The sequence below is a fragment of the Callorhinus ursinus genome, unplaced genomic scaffold, assembly GCF_003265705.2.
Source record: "Callorhinus ursinus isolate GAN/ISIS: 27379988/994484 unplaced genomic scaffold, GSC_fseal_2.0 scaffold16, whole genome shotgun sequence".
Lineage (NCBI taxonomy): Eukaryota > Metazoa > Chordata > Mammalia > Carnivora > Otariidae > Callorhinus > Callorhinus ursinus.
The window spans coordinates 18,100,699-18,111,874 of NW_027397078.1; the positions used below are offsets into that span (position 1 = coordinate 18,100,699).

The following is an 11,176-nucleotide window of genomic DNA, read 5'->3' on the forward strand; positions in this document are numbered from 1 at the left end:
GTATCCACACTCTTCTGCCATGTCACTTTGCATGTCCTCTCAGTGCAAGAGGAATATACTTCCATGCCTCTGAACTCGGAGCTTGGCCACATGACTCGCTTTGGTCAGCGGGATGTGGGTGGAAATGACATTGTACCCGTGCCAAGTTGAGGCCGGATGAGGCCTTGTGTGTTCTGCTTACCCTTGGCACTTCTGTCGTCACCATGAGAAGACCATGGTCTTCTACAGACCACCAGTCTGTTCACTGATCCACTGAGGTTGAGGGATGTGTGGAGCAGAGCTGGATCCAACCTGCAGCTTGGAGCCATCTAGTTAAGCCCAACCAAGATCAGTTTGAGCCACTTCACCTGATAGGCAGATCTGCGAAAAATAAATGTTTAGAATTGTAAACCACTGAGATTTTGTGATTGCTTATTATACAGCAAGAGCTGGCTGATATCAGAGGTAAGAGCTTGATTTTTCTGTCAGACCAGAATTTGGACAAACTCCCTACGGATTCAGCATTCTCATCTGTAAAATGTATATAATTATCACTATAACACAGTGTTATAGGCACTAACTAAAATAGTATATGTAAAATACTAGGTAGATGCCTATTAGTATTATTATACCTCCAGTTGTAAAGATACTTTGGGACTGAGAAATGCAATGAAGTAGGACACGTGTAGATTTCAAGATCGGGATTAGATATTAGAATACACGGTAGTTTAAAGAAAGGCATTTATTCTGAAACCTGGGGCAGATAAATCCTTTTTCTTTAGTTTAATGACTCTTAAATGTCATAAATTTATTACCTGAGGAGATGAATAATTGACCTGGAAATACTTTTCTATTAAAGGGAAATAAAAACATGACTTTACCAACATCACTTGGTGTATAAAGTGCTATTAGTCACATGCTGTAGTTAGCACATTTGACTTATTTGTGACCAAGAGTTCAGGTGAATACATTTGAGATTTATTTTGTAATTTTCGACATGCCAAGATAAAACAGCTTTTTTTTCTGCTCCTCATTGCCATCAGGTTGGAACAAATCGGCTCTTGATGCAAAGTTGTGGCCAGGGGTTGAAATTTACATGTGATTGATGGTCAAAGTGCTGACTAGCCGTACCCGCCCCCACCCCTACCCCCTCACCCCTCCGCTTCTGGTGTATCACCTCCTGGACTGGGACCTGTTTTGTGTAAAATATTGAGATACTCACTGGTTTCTCTGCCCCTCACATGCACTTGAAAGTATAGAAAAATAGTTGACTAAATGGATTGTTAGAAAAGAAAAAAGCCAACTCCTAATGGATAAACATGTTTTGTAAAATATAGTTTTTTTTGAAATTTAAACATTTTAATTTTAATTGAATTATTATACATATATTCATATGGAATTACTGTATATAAAGTACCCAATGAATGTATTAATTAAATAATTTGACTGCTAAATGATCAGGAACTTGAAAATATCATTGTTAATGCAGTACTTCTGTAAATAACCAAGATTTCATTTTATTCAAACCAGAAAAACACTGGTATAGGCAAAGATGTGAAAAGCTATACATTATCATGGAGAATGTTAAATTAAATATACTTTGGGCACTCCTTTCCATTTGCTGTCTTTTGTGAAACCAGTTTTCTGTGGTCCCATTTTATGGTACAAAAGATTGAGTAACTTTCCCAAGGTCACAAAAGTCTCATTACTTGCTGAGATGTTGACTAGCCATTGCTTATTATTAAAATAATGAACTCTGTGGTCATTTCAGTCATTAGAATTACGTAGTCTGATTGATTCATGAACCATAAATCAAATATTTGGTGATTAACTATTTTAACAACTGAGGCAGGTTCCAAATACTCATGCTGGTTTTACCATGTCCTTTTTGTTGATAGGGCAAGAACTTAGTTATCGAAGTTCAATGGTATGACCACAAAACTTTCTTAACTATGAATACTTTTGATCTTTTCTTTTTTTCCTTTTTTTGTACTCTTTTTATGTTATGTTAATCACCATACATTATATCATTAGTTTTTGATGTAGTGTTCCATGATTCATTGTTTGTGTATAACACCCAGTGCTCCATGCAGAACGTGCCCTCCTTAATACCCATCACCGGGCTAACCCATTCCCCCACCCCCCTCCTCTCTAGAACCCTCAGTCTGCTCCGCTGAGGGACACAAAATATAGTTCTAATTATTGGGTCTTCATGTATGGAATCTTAACATGTTATTTCCTAACCGATTAGAAAATCAATTGGTTCAATCAGCTTTTAGCAGCCAGTTCAAGTTTTCTTGCAGGGATTTAAGAACGGATACACAATCCCAGGAGTGAAGGTGCCTTCTTTCCTTACCACGGCAATTCCCCTTTGTTGAACTTGCATTTCCACAAAGATGAAGCCCACGGGGACTGCAGCAGGTCTGCGAGCAGCTGTGAAGAGCTTTACAGCTGCAGTAAAACCAAGATGCCTTGGACTTGTCTTGGCTTTTTTCACTTTGGTAAAACTAGTAAAAATGCTTGGACCTCATATTTTTCCCTTTGATACACCTGTTTGTGTGTGCGCAGCATGAGTAGATCACTATACCTGTGTGGATTCCTCCAAAAGATAATCCTGAGACGATTTGGGCGCATGTGGTTTATGAGTGGGTGACCCCAGGGAGCATGGTGAAGGAGCTAGGAAAAAAGAAAAGGTGCATTAAAGATTTATTTATTTATTTGAGAGAGAGAGAGAGAGAGAGAGAGAGAGAACAAGCAGGAGGGGCAAAGGGAGAGGAAGAGCATCTCAAGCAGATACCACGCTGAGCGTGGAGTTCGACCCGGGTCTTGATCGCACGACCCCAAGATCATGACCTGAGACAAAACCCAAGAATCGGTCGCTTAACTGACTGTGCCACCCAAGGTGCATTAATGAGCAAGCTACTGTTGTGGCAAACTGGAGTTCAATCCTGCTGGGCGCCCCTGGGAGACCACGTAGAACACAAAAAATTGTCTAACCAATCATTTACAAAACTTAGGTATTTCTTCCTTTGTGGCCTCCCTCCTGGCTGAAAGTAGCTCATGGGGGGTGCTAACCTTCAGGCACTTCCAGGCTGTGCTGCAGAAGCAGGTCTCATTTCTGCAGCCAGAGATCGATCCCAGGCAGAGAGAAGCCACGGACTGTCGAACTGTCCACCCACGTGCAGCTGACTGCTGGGGTCGGCAGAAGGAACAGGGGCAAAATCGCCAAGAGCATCCACTATAGGCCCTAAACGGGTGTCCTCTCTTTTTATTTAAAGTTTAAAAAAACAAGTCCAAGTCTCTCATGTTACATGAATTTCAAAGGAAAATATTTTTTTTTAAACGATGAGTGTACAGAAGGAAATACTTTCAGTGTCCTGCTTATTTCTATAAGCAGGGTTTTATACTCTCAATGAAACTCCTTTGTCCCTATTGGTATGGGAAACATAAGGTAAAACTGAGAATTTTTTTCTCACAGCCAAAAGCCAAAATGAGAAAAATTCATTTTATCGTCAAAAACAAAGATTTCATAAGGTTTTTGTTGTTGTTTCCCATTTTATTGGGCTTCTTGGTCTTATTCTTAACTTTTGGGATTTTGTTGCTCATTCTTACCACAAGATGTCACTATTTTACCAGCCTAATATCTGAATGCTTTTCTGAAACCCTTTAAAACTCTCTCTTCTGCTGATGTTTCAATGACTTACTGAAACACATCCACTAACATTGTCAAATTTTTTCTCATAGGGGAAGTTATAAATTTGCCTTGGAGAGTGGTGGTTCGAGATAGTGGCATAGGAAGGCCCTGAAACTCACTCCTTCCCATGAACACACCCAATCTACAGCTACATATAGAACAATTCTCTCCGAAAAAGACCTGAAAACTAGCTAAACAGCTCCTCCATAGCAAAATATTAAAAGGCCACATTGAGACAGGGAGGAGAGGCAGAGACTTGGTATTGCCAAACACCCCACCCCCGGAGTGGGTACCCATAAGTGGGAGGAATCATACAAATACGGAGTACATCCCTGAGGAGCAAGGGGCTTGAGCCCCACATCAGGCATTCCAACCTTTGGGACCTGCACTGGAGAAACAAGCCCCCCTCTCCAAATATCTGGCTTTGAAACCAGTGGGGCTGACATCTAGGAGATCCAAAGGAAACTGAGACTCTGCCCTTAAAGGGCTTGCACACAAACTCACTGGCCCTGAGACCCCACACAAAGACAGCCGGTTGAAAAGTGCCTAGACCGTATGTGATGGATATTCAGTGGCTAAGCCCAAAGCATCTGCCTGAGGGGCAGGGGTCTACTGGAGCTCACTCCAGGCATGGAGTTAATAGTGGATACCGTTTTTGCACGCACTCTCCCTGTACCTTGCTAGCACTGCTTGCAGGTGCACTCCAGTTTGGAACACTCCTGTGGGCCTGCTGAGAAAATGGTAAATTCCTGGGGCGCCTGGGTGGCAAGGTCAGTTGAGCGCTGGACTCTTGGTTTCGGCTCAAGTCATCATCTTGGGATAGTGGGATCGAGCCCTGAATTGGTCACCATGCTGAGTGTGGAGTCTGTCTGAGATTCTCTCTCCTTCTCCCTCTGTCCCTCATGCTTGTGCGTGCTCTCTCTCTAAAATAAATAATCTTTAAGAAAAGAAATGGTAAATTCCTAGCAACATGCAATCTTCCCAGACTGAATGATGACAAAATAGAAAATCTGACTAGACCAATCATCAGCAAGGAGATTGAATCTGTAATCAGACACTTACCAACAACCAGGACCAGACAGCTCAATGGCGAGTTCTACTAAACATTTAAAGATTTAGTATCTGTTCTTCTCAAATTTTTTTTCAATATATTTCCCATTTTTATTGGGCATACTCATATACACAATGTATTTTATTTATTTCAAAATGTCTTTTAAAATGGTTTTTACCATGTATCATTTAATCACCTGGTTTACAATTAAATATGTTGTGAACACTTTCTCTTTTACAAGAGTTAAAATACTTGCAAAGTATGGAGAAAACATAATTTATTAAGCTCTCTTGTTGGGGAAAGTTAGAATTTTTTTCCAAGGAGACTTCATTCTTTTTACAATGCACTGAGAAAAAAGGGGATGTCCTTGTCTTCTATAGCTTTCTACAGATGACAGAAACTTGCCTTTCAACTTAGCTTTTTGACTTGCTTCTCATGCTCATCTAATCACCAACCAAGTAATCCATTTTATTTTTTCCAATCTCCTCTCTCCCATTTGCTTCCTCTTTTCTATCTAGCCTCCTTGGCGCACGTGCACACACACACACACACACACTTCCAGTACTTCAGCATCCTGCCCCTCACCTTTAATATCTGCCCCCTGCCCCCTCATCTGCTCCCTTTAAGGGGCTTCCTTTCCTTTCCTTTTAAAGATGAGGTCTTAATTGATTCTGATCAACTCTACCCCAAGCTTTATACTCAGTTCCACATTAGGAGTAGTCTTTAATAATCTAAAGAAAGAATTCAGTTGTTAAAGGAAAATAATAATAAGAAACCCTTGGTAGAAATACATGTATCAAGAAACATAGAACTTGGTCACAATGTAGATACGGCTTTTTTTTTTTTTTTAAGAAGTTTTTTGGAGAGGGCAGGGAGAGGAAAGTAGTTGGTACTTAAAGGCAATGTTAGGGACCATTATGAAAATCTATTCACTATTTCAGGGCAACTAACAAATGATCATCTCTCAGTAACAATACTGGAGCTACAGCCTTTACAGGTCCTGAAATGTGCATGACCAATAGCGCATGCAAGTGTTCATCAACAGTAACTTTGCAGAGCTAAGGCAGATGCCAGCTAGCAAAAAAGTGGTGCCCGAAGACAGTATGTTAATTCTGGAGCCCTGGAAACCAGGAAGTGCTCATCCATCACGTGGCCATCTGAAAGGGCAGAAGAGGGGACAATCCGCTTACCACGACCTGGTAGAAATGTCTGAGGAAAGCAGTGAAGCTGGCCATGCCAGCATTTACACATGGAACATTTCTTGGGCAACCAGGGGTCATGGGACACAGACTCACAGTTCTCTTTGCCCCAGTCATGCTCACCGTTCCAGCCATAGGAGGAGGGAGGGCAGGCACAGAAGGACCAAAGCGTGCCGGTTCCCCCACTCAGACAGTAGGTTTTGTTTAGCTCCTTAGTGTCCTGGATTCCTATGGACAGCACAGACTGGAAAGGCCAGTGACAAACAGCAGGCTCTTCCTGGGGACCTAATGCTGTCATCTCTTAAGGCCATGTCTCCCTGAGAGGGAAGTGCAAATTCACGGTAGCCCAACCCAGCAACTAATTCCAGTTCAACGGCTTTGGAAATGGCCATGATCAAAATCACGCTGGAGGAGAAGCGCTCCATCTTTCTGTGGTCCATGGCTCCTTAGCCGGGGACTCGCCCTTCCTGGGGACTCTCCCTCCTCAACTGTTCTTCTCAAACATTTCCAAGAAAAACTGAAGAGGAGGAAATGCTTCCAAACTCATGTTATGAGGTCAGCATTACCATGGCACCAAAAATCAGACAAGGACAGCCCAAGAAAGGAAAACTGCAGACTAACATCCCTGATAAACATTATGAAAAATCCTCAAAAATATTAGCACACTGAATTCAACAATACCTTAAAAAGATCATATAAAACCACAATCAAGTGGGATTCATTCCAGGATGCAAGGATGTGTGAACATGTGAAATCAATTGACATGATACACCACATTAACAGAATGAAGGATAAAAATCATATGATAATTTCAGTAGACACAGAAAAAGCATTTGATAAAATTCAACTTCCACTTATGATAAAACTTTCAACAAAGCAAGTATATAAAAAATATATCTCAACATAATAAAGGCCATAAATGGCAAGCCCACAGCTCACATCATATCCAACAATGAAAAGCTGAAAGGTTTTTCTCTAAGATCAGAAATAAGACAAGGATACCTACTCTTTCCACTTTTATTCAACATAATATTGGAAGTCCTAGTCAGAGCAATTAGGCAAGAAAAAGAAACAAAAGTCATCTAAAATGGAAAGGAAGAAGTAAAACTGTTACTATTCATAGTCAACGTGATCTTATATGTAGAAAACCCTAAAGACTCCACCCAAAACTGTGAGAATAAACAAATTCAGCAAAGTTGCAAGATACAAAATCAATATACAAAAATCCGTTGCATTTTATACACTAACAATGAACTATCAGAAAGAGAAATTAAGAAAACAATCTCACTTCCAATTGCGTCAAAAACAATAAAATACCTAGAAATAAATTTAACCAAGGAGGTAAAATACCTAGATACTGAAAACTACAAGACACTGATAAAAGGAATTGAAAAGACAGAAATAAATGGAAATATATTTGTGCCCATGGATTGGAAGAATTAATATTGTTAAGATGTCTATACTCCCCAAAGCAATCTACAGATTCAATGCAATTCCTATCTAAATTCCAATGACATTTTTCACAGAAACAGTACAAACAATGCTAACATGTGTATGGAAACACAAAAGGTCTCAAATAGTCAAAGCAATCTTAAGGAAGAAGAACAAAACTGGAGACATCATGCTCCTTGATTTCAAACCATTGTACATAGCTCTAGTTACCACAACAGTGTGGTATTGGCATAAAAACAGACACACAGACCAATGGAACAGAATAGAGACTCCAGAAGTAAACCCATGTACATGCGTTCAATTAATTTACAACAAAGGAGGCAAGAATATACAATAGGGAAAGATGTAAATGGTGCTGGGAAAGCTAGAGAGCCACATGCAGAAGAATGAAACTGGATCACTATCTCACACTATACCCACAAATTAACTCAAAATGGATTAAAAACTTGAATGTAAGTCCTGAAACCATAAAACTCCTAGCAGAAAATATAGGCAATAGGCTCCATGACATCAGTCTTGGTGATAATTCTTTGGATTTGACACCAAAGCAATGGCAACAAAAGCAAAAGTAAACAAATGGGACTACATTAAAAAGCTTCTGCACAGCAAATGAAACCACAAACAAAAGAGAAAGGCAAGCTACACAATGGGAGAAGGTATTTGCAAATCATATATTCAAAAAGGGTTAATATTCAAAATATACAAAAAAACTCATACAACTCGATATTAAAAAACCCAATTAAACATGGGTACAGGATCTGAAGAGACATTTTTCCAAAGCAGATATACAGATGGCCAATAGACACATGAAAAGATGCTCAACACCACTCATCATCAGGGAAATGCAAATCAAAACCACAATGAGATATCACCTCACTCCCATCAGAAAGGCTGTTATCAAAAAGACAAGAAATAATAAGTGTGTGGGTGAGGATATAGAGAAAAAGGAACCTTTGCGCACTGTTAGTGGGAATTTAAATTGGCATAGCCACCATGGAAAACTGTATAAAAGTTTCTCAAAAAAACTAACATTAAACTACCATATGATCCAGCAATTCCATTTCTGGGTATTTACTCAAAGAAAACAAAAACACTCATTCAAAAAGATGCACGCGCCCGTATGGTCACTGGAGCATTATTCACAATAGTCAAACATGGAAGCAACCTAAGTGTCCATCAATAAATGAATGCATAAAAAATGTGGTACACACACACACACACACACACACACACACACACACACACAGGAATACTACTCAGCCATAAAAAAGAATGAAATCTTGCCATATATAACAACGTGGAGGGACCTTGAGGACATTATATTAAATGAAATCAGTCAAAGATAAATACCATATGATTTCACTGATATGTGAAATCCAAAAAACAAACAAATGAAGAAGTAAAACAAAATTCACAGATCCAGAGAACAGACTGGTGATTGCCACAGTAGAGGGGTTTGGAGGTATCGGTGAAATGAGAGAAGGGAGTCGAGAGGTACAAACTTCCAGTCTAAAATAATTAAGTCATGGGGAGGTAACAAACAGCTCGGGGAGTATACTCAACAATATTGTATTGTATATTATGTAACTTTGTATGGTGACAGGGGAAAACTGGACCCATTATGGTAATTATTTCACAGCTTATACAAATATGGAAATCATTATGCTGTTCCTCTGAAACTAGTATAAGATATATGTCTATTAGATCTCAAAATATAAAAAAGATATTTTGGTTTAAGGGAAAAATTTTCACTTGAAGAAAGATTAAATTACAAATGATCTGGTCATCTTTCACCAAATCCAGAACCTTCCAGAGACTTTGAAATAATCACCCCACCACCATGCACATTGGGCAGATACAATTATCATGGTTAAGTATTTTTCTTTTTCGTTATCTGCTTCATTCTATGCGTTTAAGATTTACGAAACCATCTTTTAATTCATCACTTCTCAAATATTACAAATACACTTGATCCTTGAACAATATGTGGGTTAGGGGTGCCAACTCTCTGTGCAGTCAGAAATCCACATATAACTTTTGACTCCCCCAAAATGTAATGACTAATAGCTTGCTCTCGACCGGAAGCCTTACTGATAACACAAATGGTTGATTAACACATTTCTTGTATGTTATATGTATTATTTGCTATATTCTTAAAATAAAGTGAGCTAGAAAAAAGAAAACATTGTCAAGAAGATCATAAAGAGAAAATAGAGTACTGTATTGTATTTATCAATATTGGAAATTTATATTATCTGTTTACAAGATGAATCACCTGTGAGTACATACGTCAATACTGTCTGCTATGATACAAATCAGTATGGATGTTATATGTATTACTAACGTGAGACATTAAAAATGAAAAGATAATGTGAAAAAGAAATTCATATTTATTTACAGGTATAACAATTCATGCATTGATAATGCAGAAGCAGCAATAGGACTGCTTTCTGGTAGCCTAGTGTAATTGATACAATTGCTTCATGGTAGCCTCGCCTGCACACTAATGAATGAATTGTCATATAACTTTTATGGCAGGCACTATTACAGTCATATTCATAATTTAATATTGGAAATAGTTACTTTAAAAAAAAACACTCATCTGTGATGAAAGGCTGAAATGTTTCTCCAATCGTGAGATGCATCTTATATGTTAATGTAGTTCTTTGAAAGCAAAGTTAGAAAACAGTAAGAAAACCAACACATTATTAATTTTAAATTAAATATCACTCACCTTATGCCTGTGGAAGGGTAGGCTAACCACGTCCATACATGACTTACACATGATGTTCTGCACTTAGGCAATGATGATGGTGAAGACACAAAATGTCCCATACATTTCTTGCTGTACAGTTGTGAGATTTTCATATGAAGACACTCAACACACCTACACAACAGAGAAGTCTATTAACGATATGGCGTGACGATTATTTACCATTCATTAAGTGGAAGTGGACCATCACAGAGGTTTTCATCCTTGTCTCTTCACACTGAGTGGGTGGAAGGGGAGGAGGAGGAGGGGGAAGAGGGGTTGGTCTTGCTGTCTGAGAGGTGGCAGACGGAGAGGCTGAGGTGAAAGGAGGGACAGGAGAGGCAGGCACACTCAGTGTAACTTTACAGAAATACATGGCACTACATTTGTATCTTTGGGGTAAATACCCAGTAGTGATCTGAAGGGGCACCTGCACCCCAATTTCGTAACAGCAATGTCCACAACAGCCAAACTGTGGAAGGAGCCGAGCTGTCCAACAGACGAATGGATAAAGACGGTGTGGTACATATACACAATGGACTATTACTCAGCCATCAGAACGGATGAAATCTTACCATTTACATCGGCGTGGACGGAACTGGCGGGTATTATGCTGAGTGAAATAAGTCAATCAGAGAAAGACAATTATCATACGGTTTCACTCATATGTGGAATATAGGAAACAACACAGAGGATCATGGGGAAGGGAGGGAAAACTAAATGGGAAGTCATCAAAGAAGGAGAAAAACCATGAGAGATTCTTAACTATAGGGAACAAACTGAGGGTTGCTGGAGGGGAGGTGGGTGGGGGATGGGACAATCAGGTGATGGGCATTAAGGAGGGCACGGGATGTGATGAGCACTGGGTGTTAATATGCAACTGATAAATTGTTGAGCACGATGTCTGAGACTAATGATGTACTATATATTGGATTTAAAAAGATACATGGCAATTGAATTTAAAAAGATACATTGGCAATTTCTGTCTGACTTTTTTGCTGTTTCATTTCTCTGAAAATGTTTCTATATGGTACCAGTCCTTCCACTGT

At 39.3% G+C, this 11,176-nt stretch overlaps 1 long non-coding RNA gene and 1 pseudogene across 1 annotated transcript; both read right to left on the minus strand.

The window, feature by feature from the left end:
• Positions 1-124: 124 nt before the first annotated feature.
• LOC141374278 (uncharacterized) lies at positions 125-10,254 on the minus strand. The gene is made up of 3 exons (XR_012381039.1): positions 10,110-10,254; positions 2,567-2,655; positions 125-360 (listed from the first exon to the last, which is right to left on the minus strand). It is a non-coding gene; the product is annotated as an uncharacterized lncRNA (long non-coding RNA).
• Positions 5,763-6,363, minus strand: LOC112812945 (putative protein CRIPTO3; annotated as a pseudogene).
• Positions 10,255-11,176: the final 922 nt, after the last annotated feature.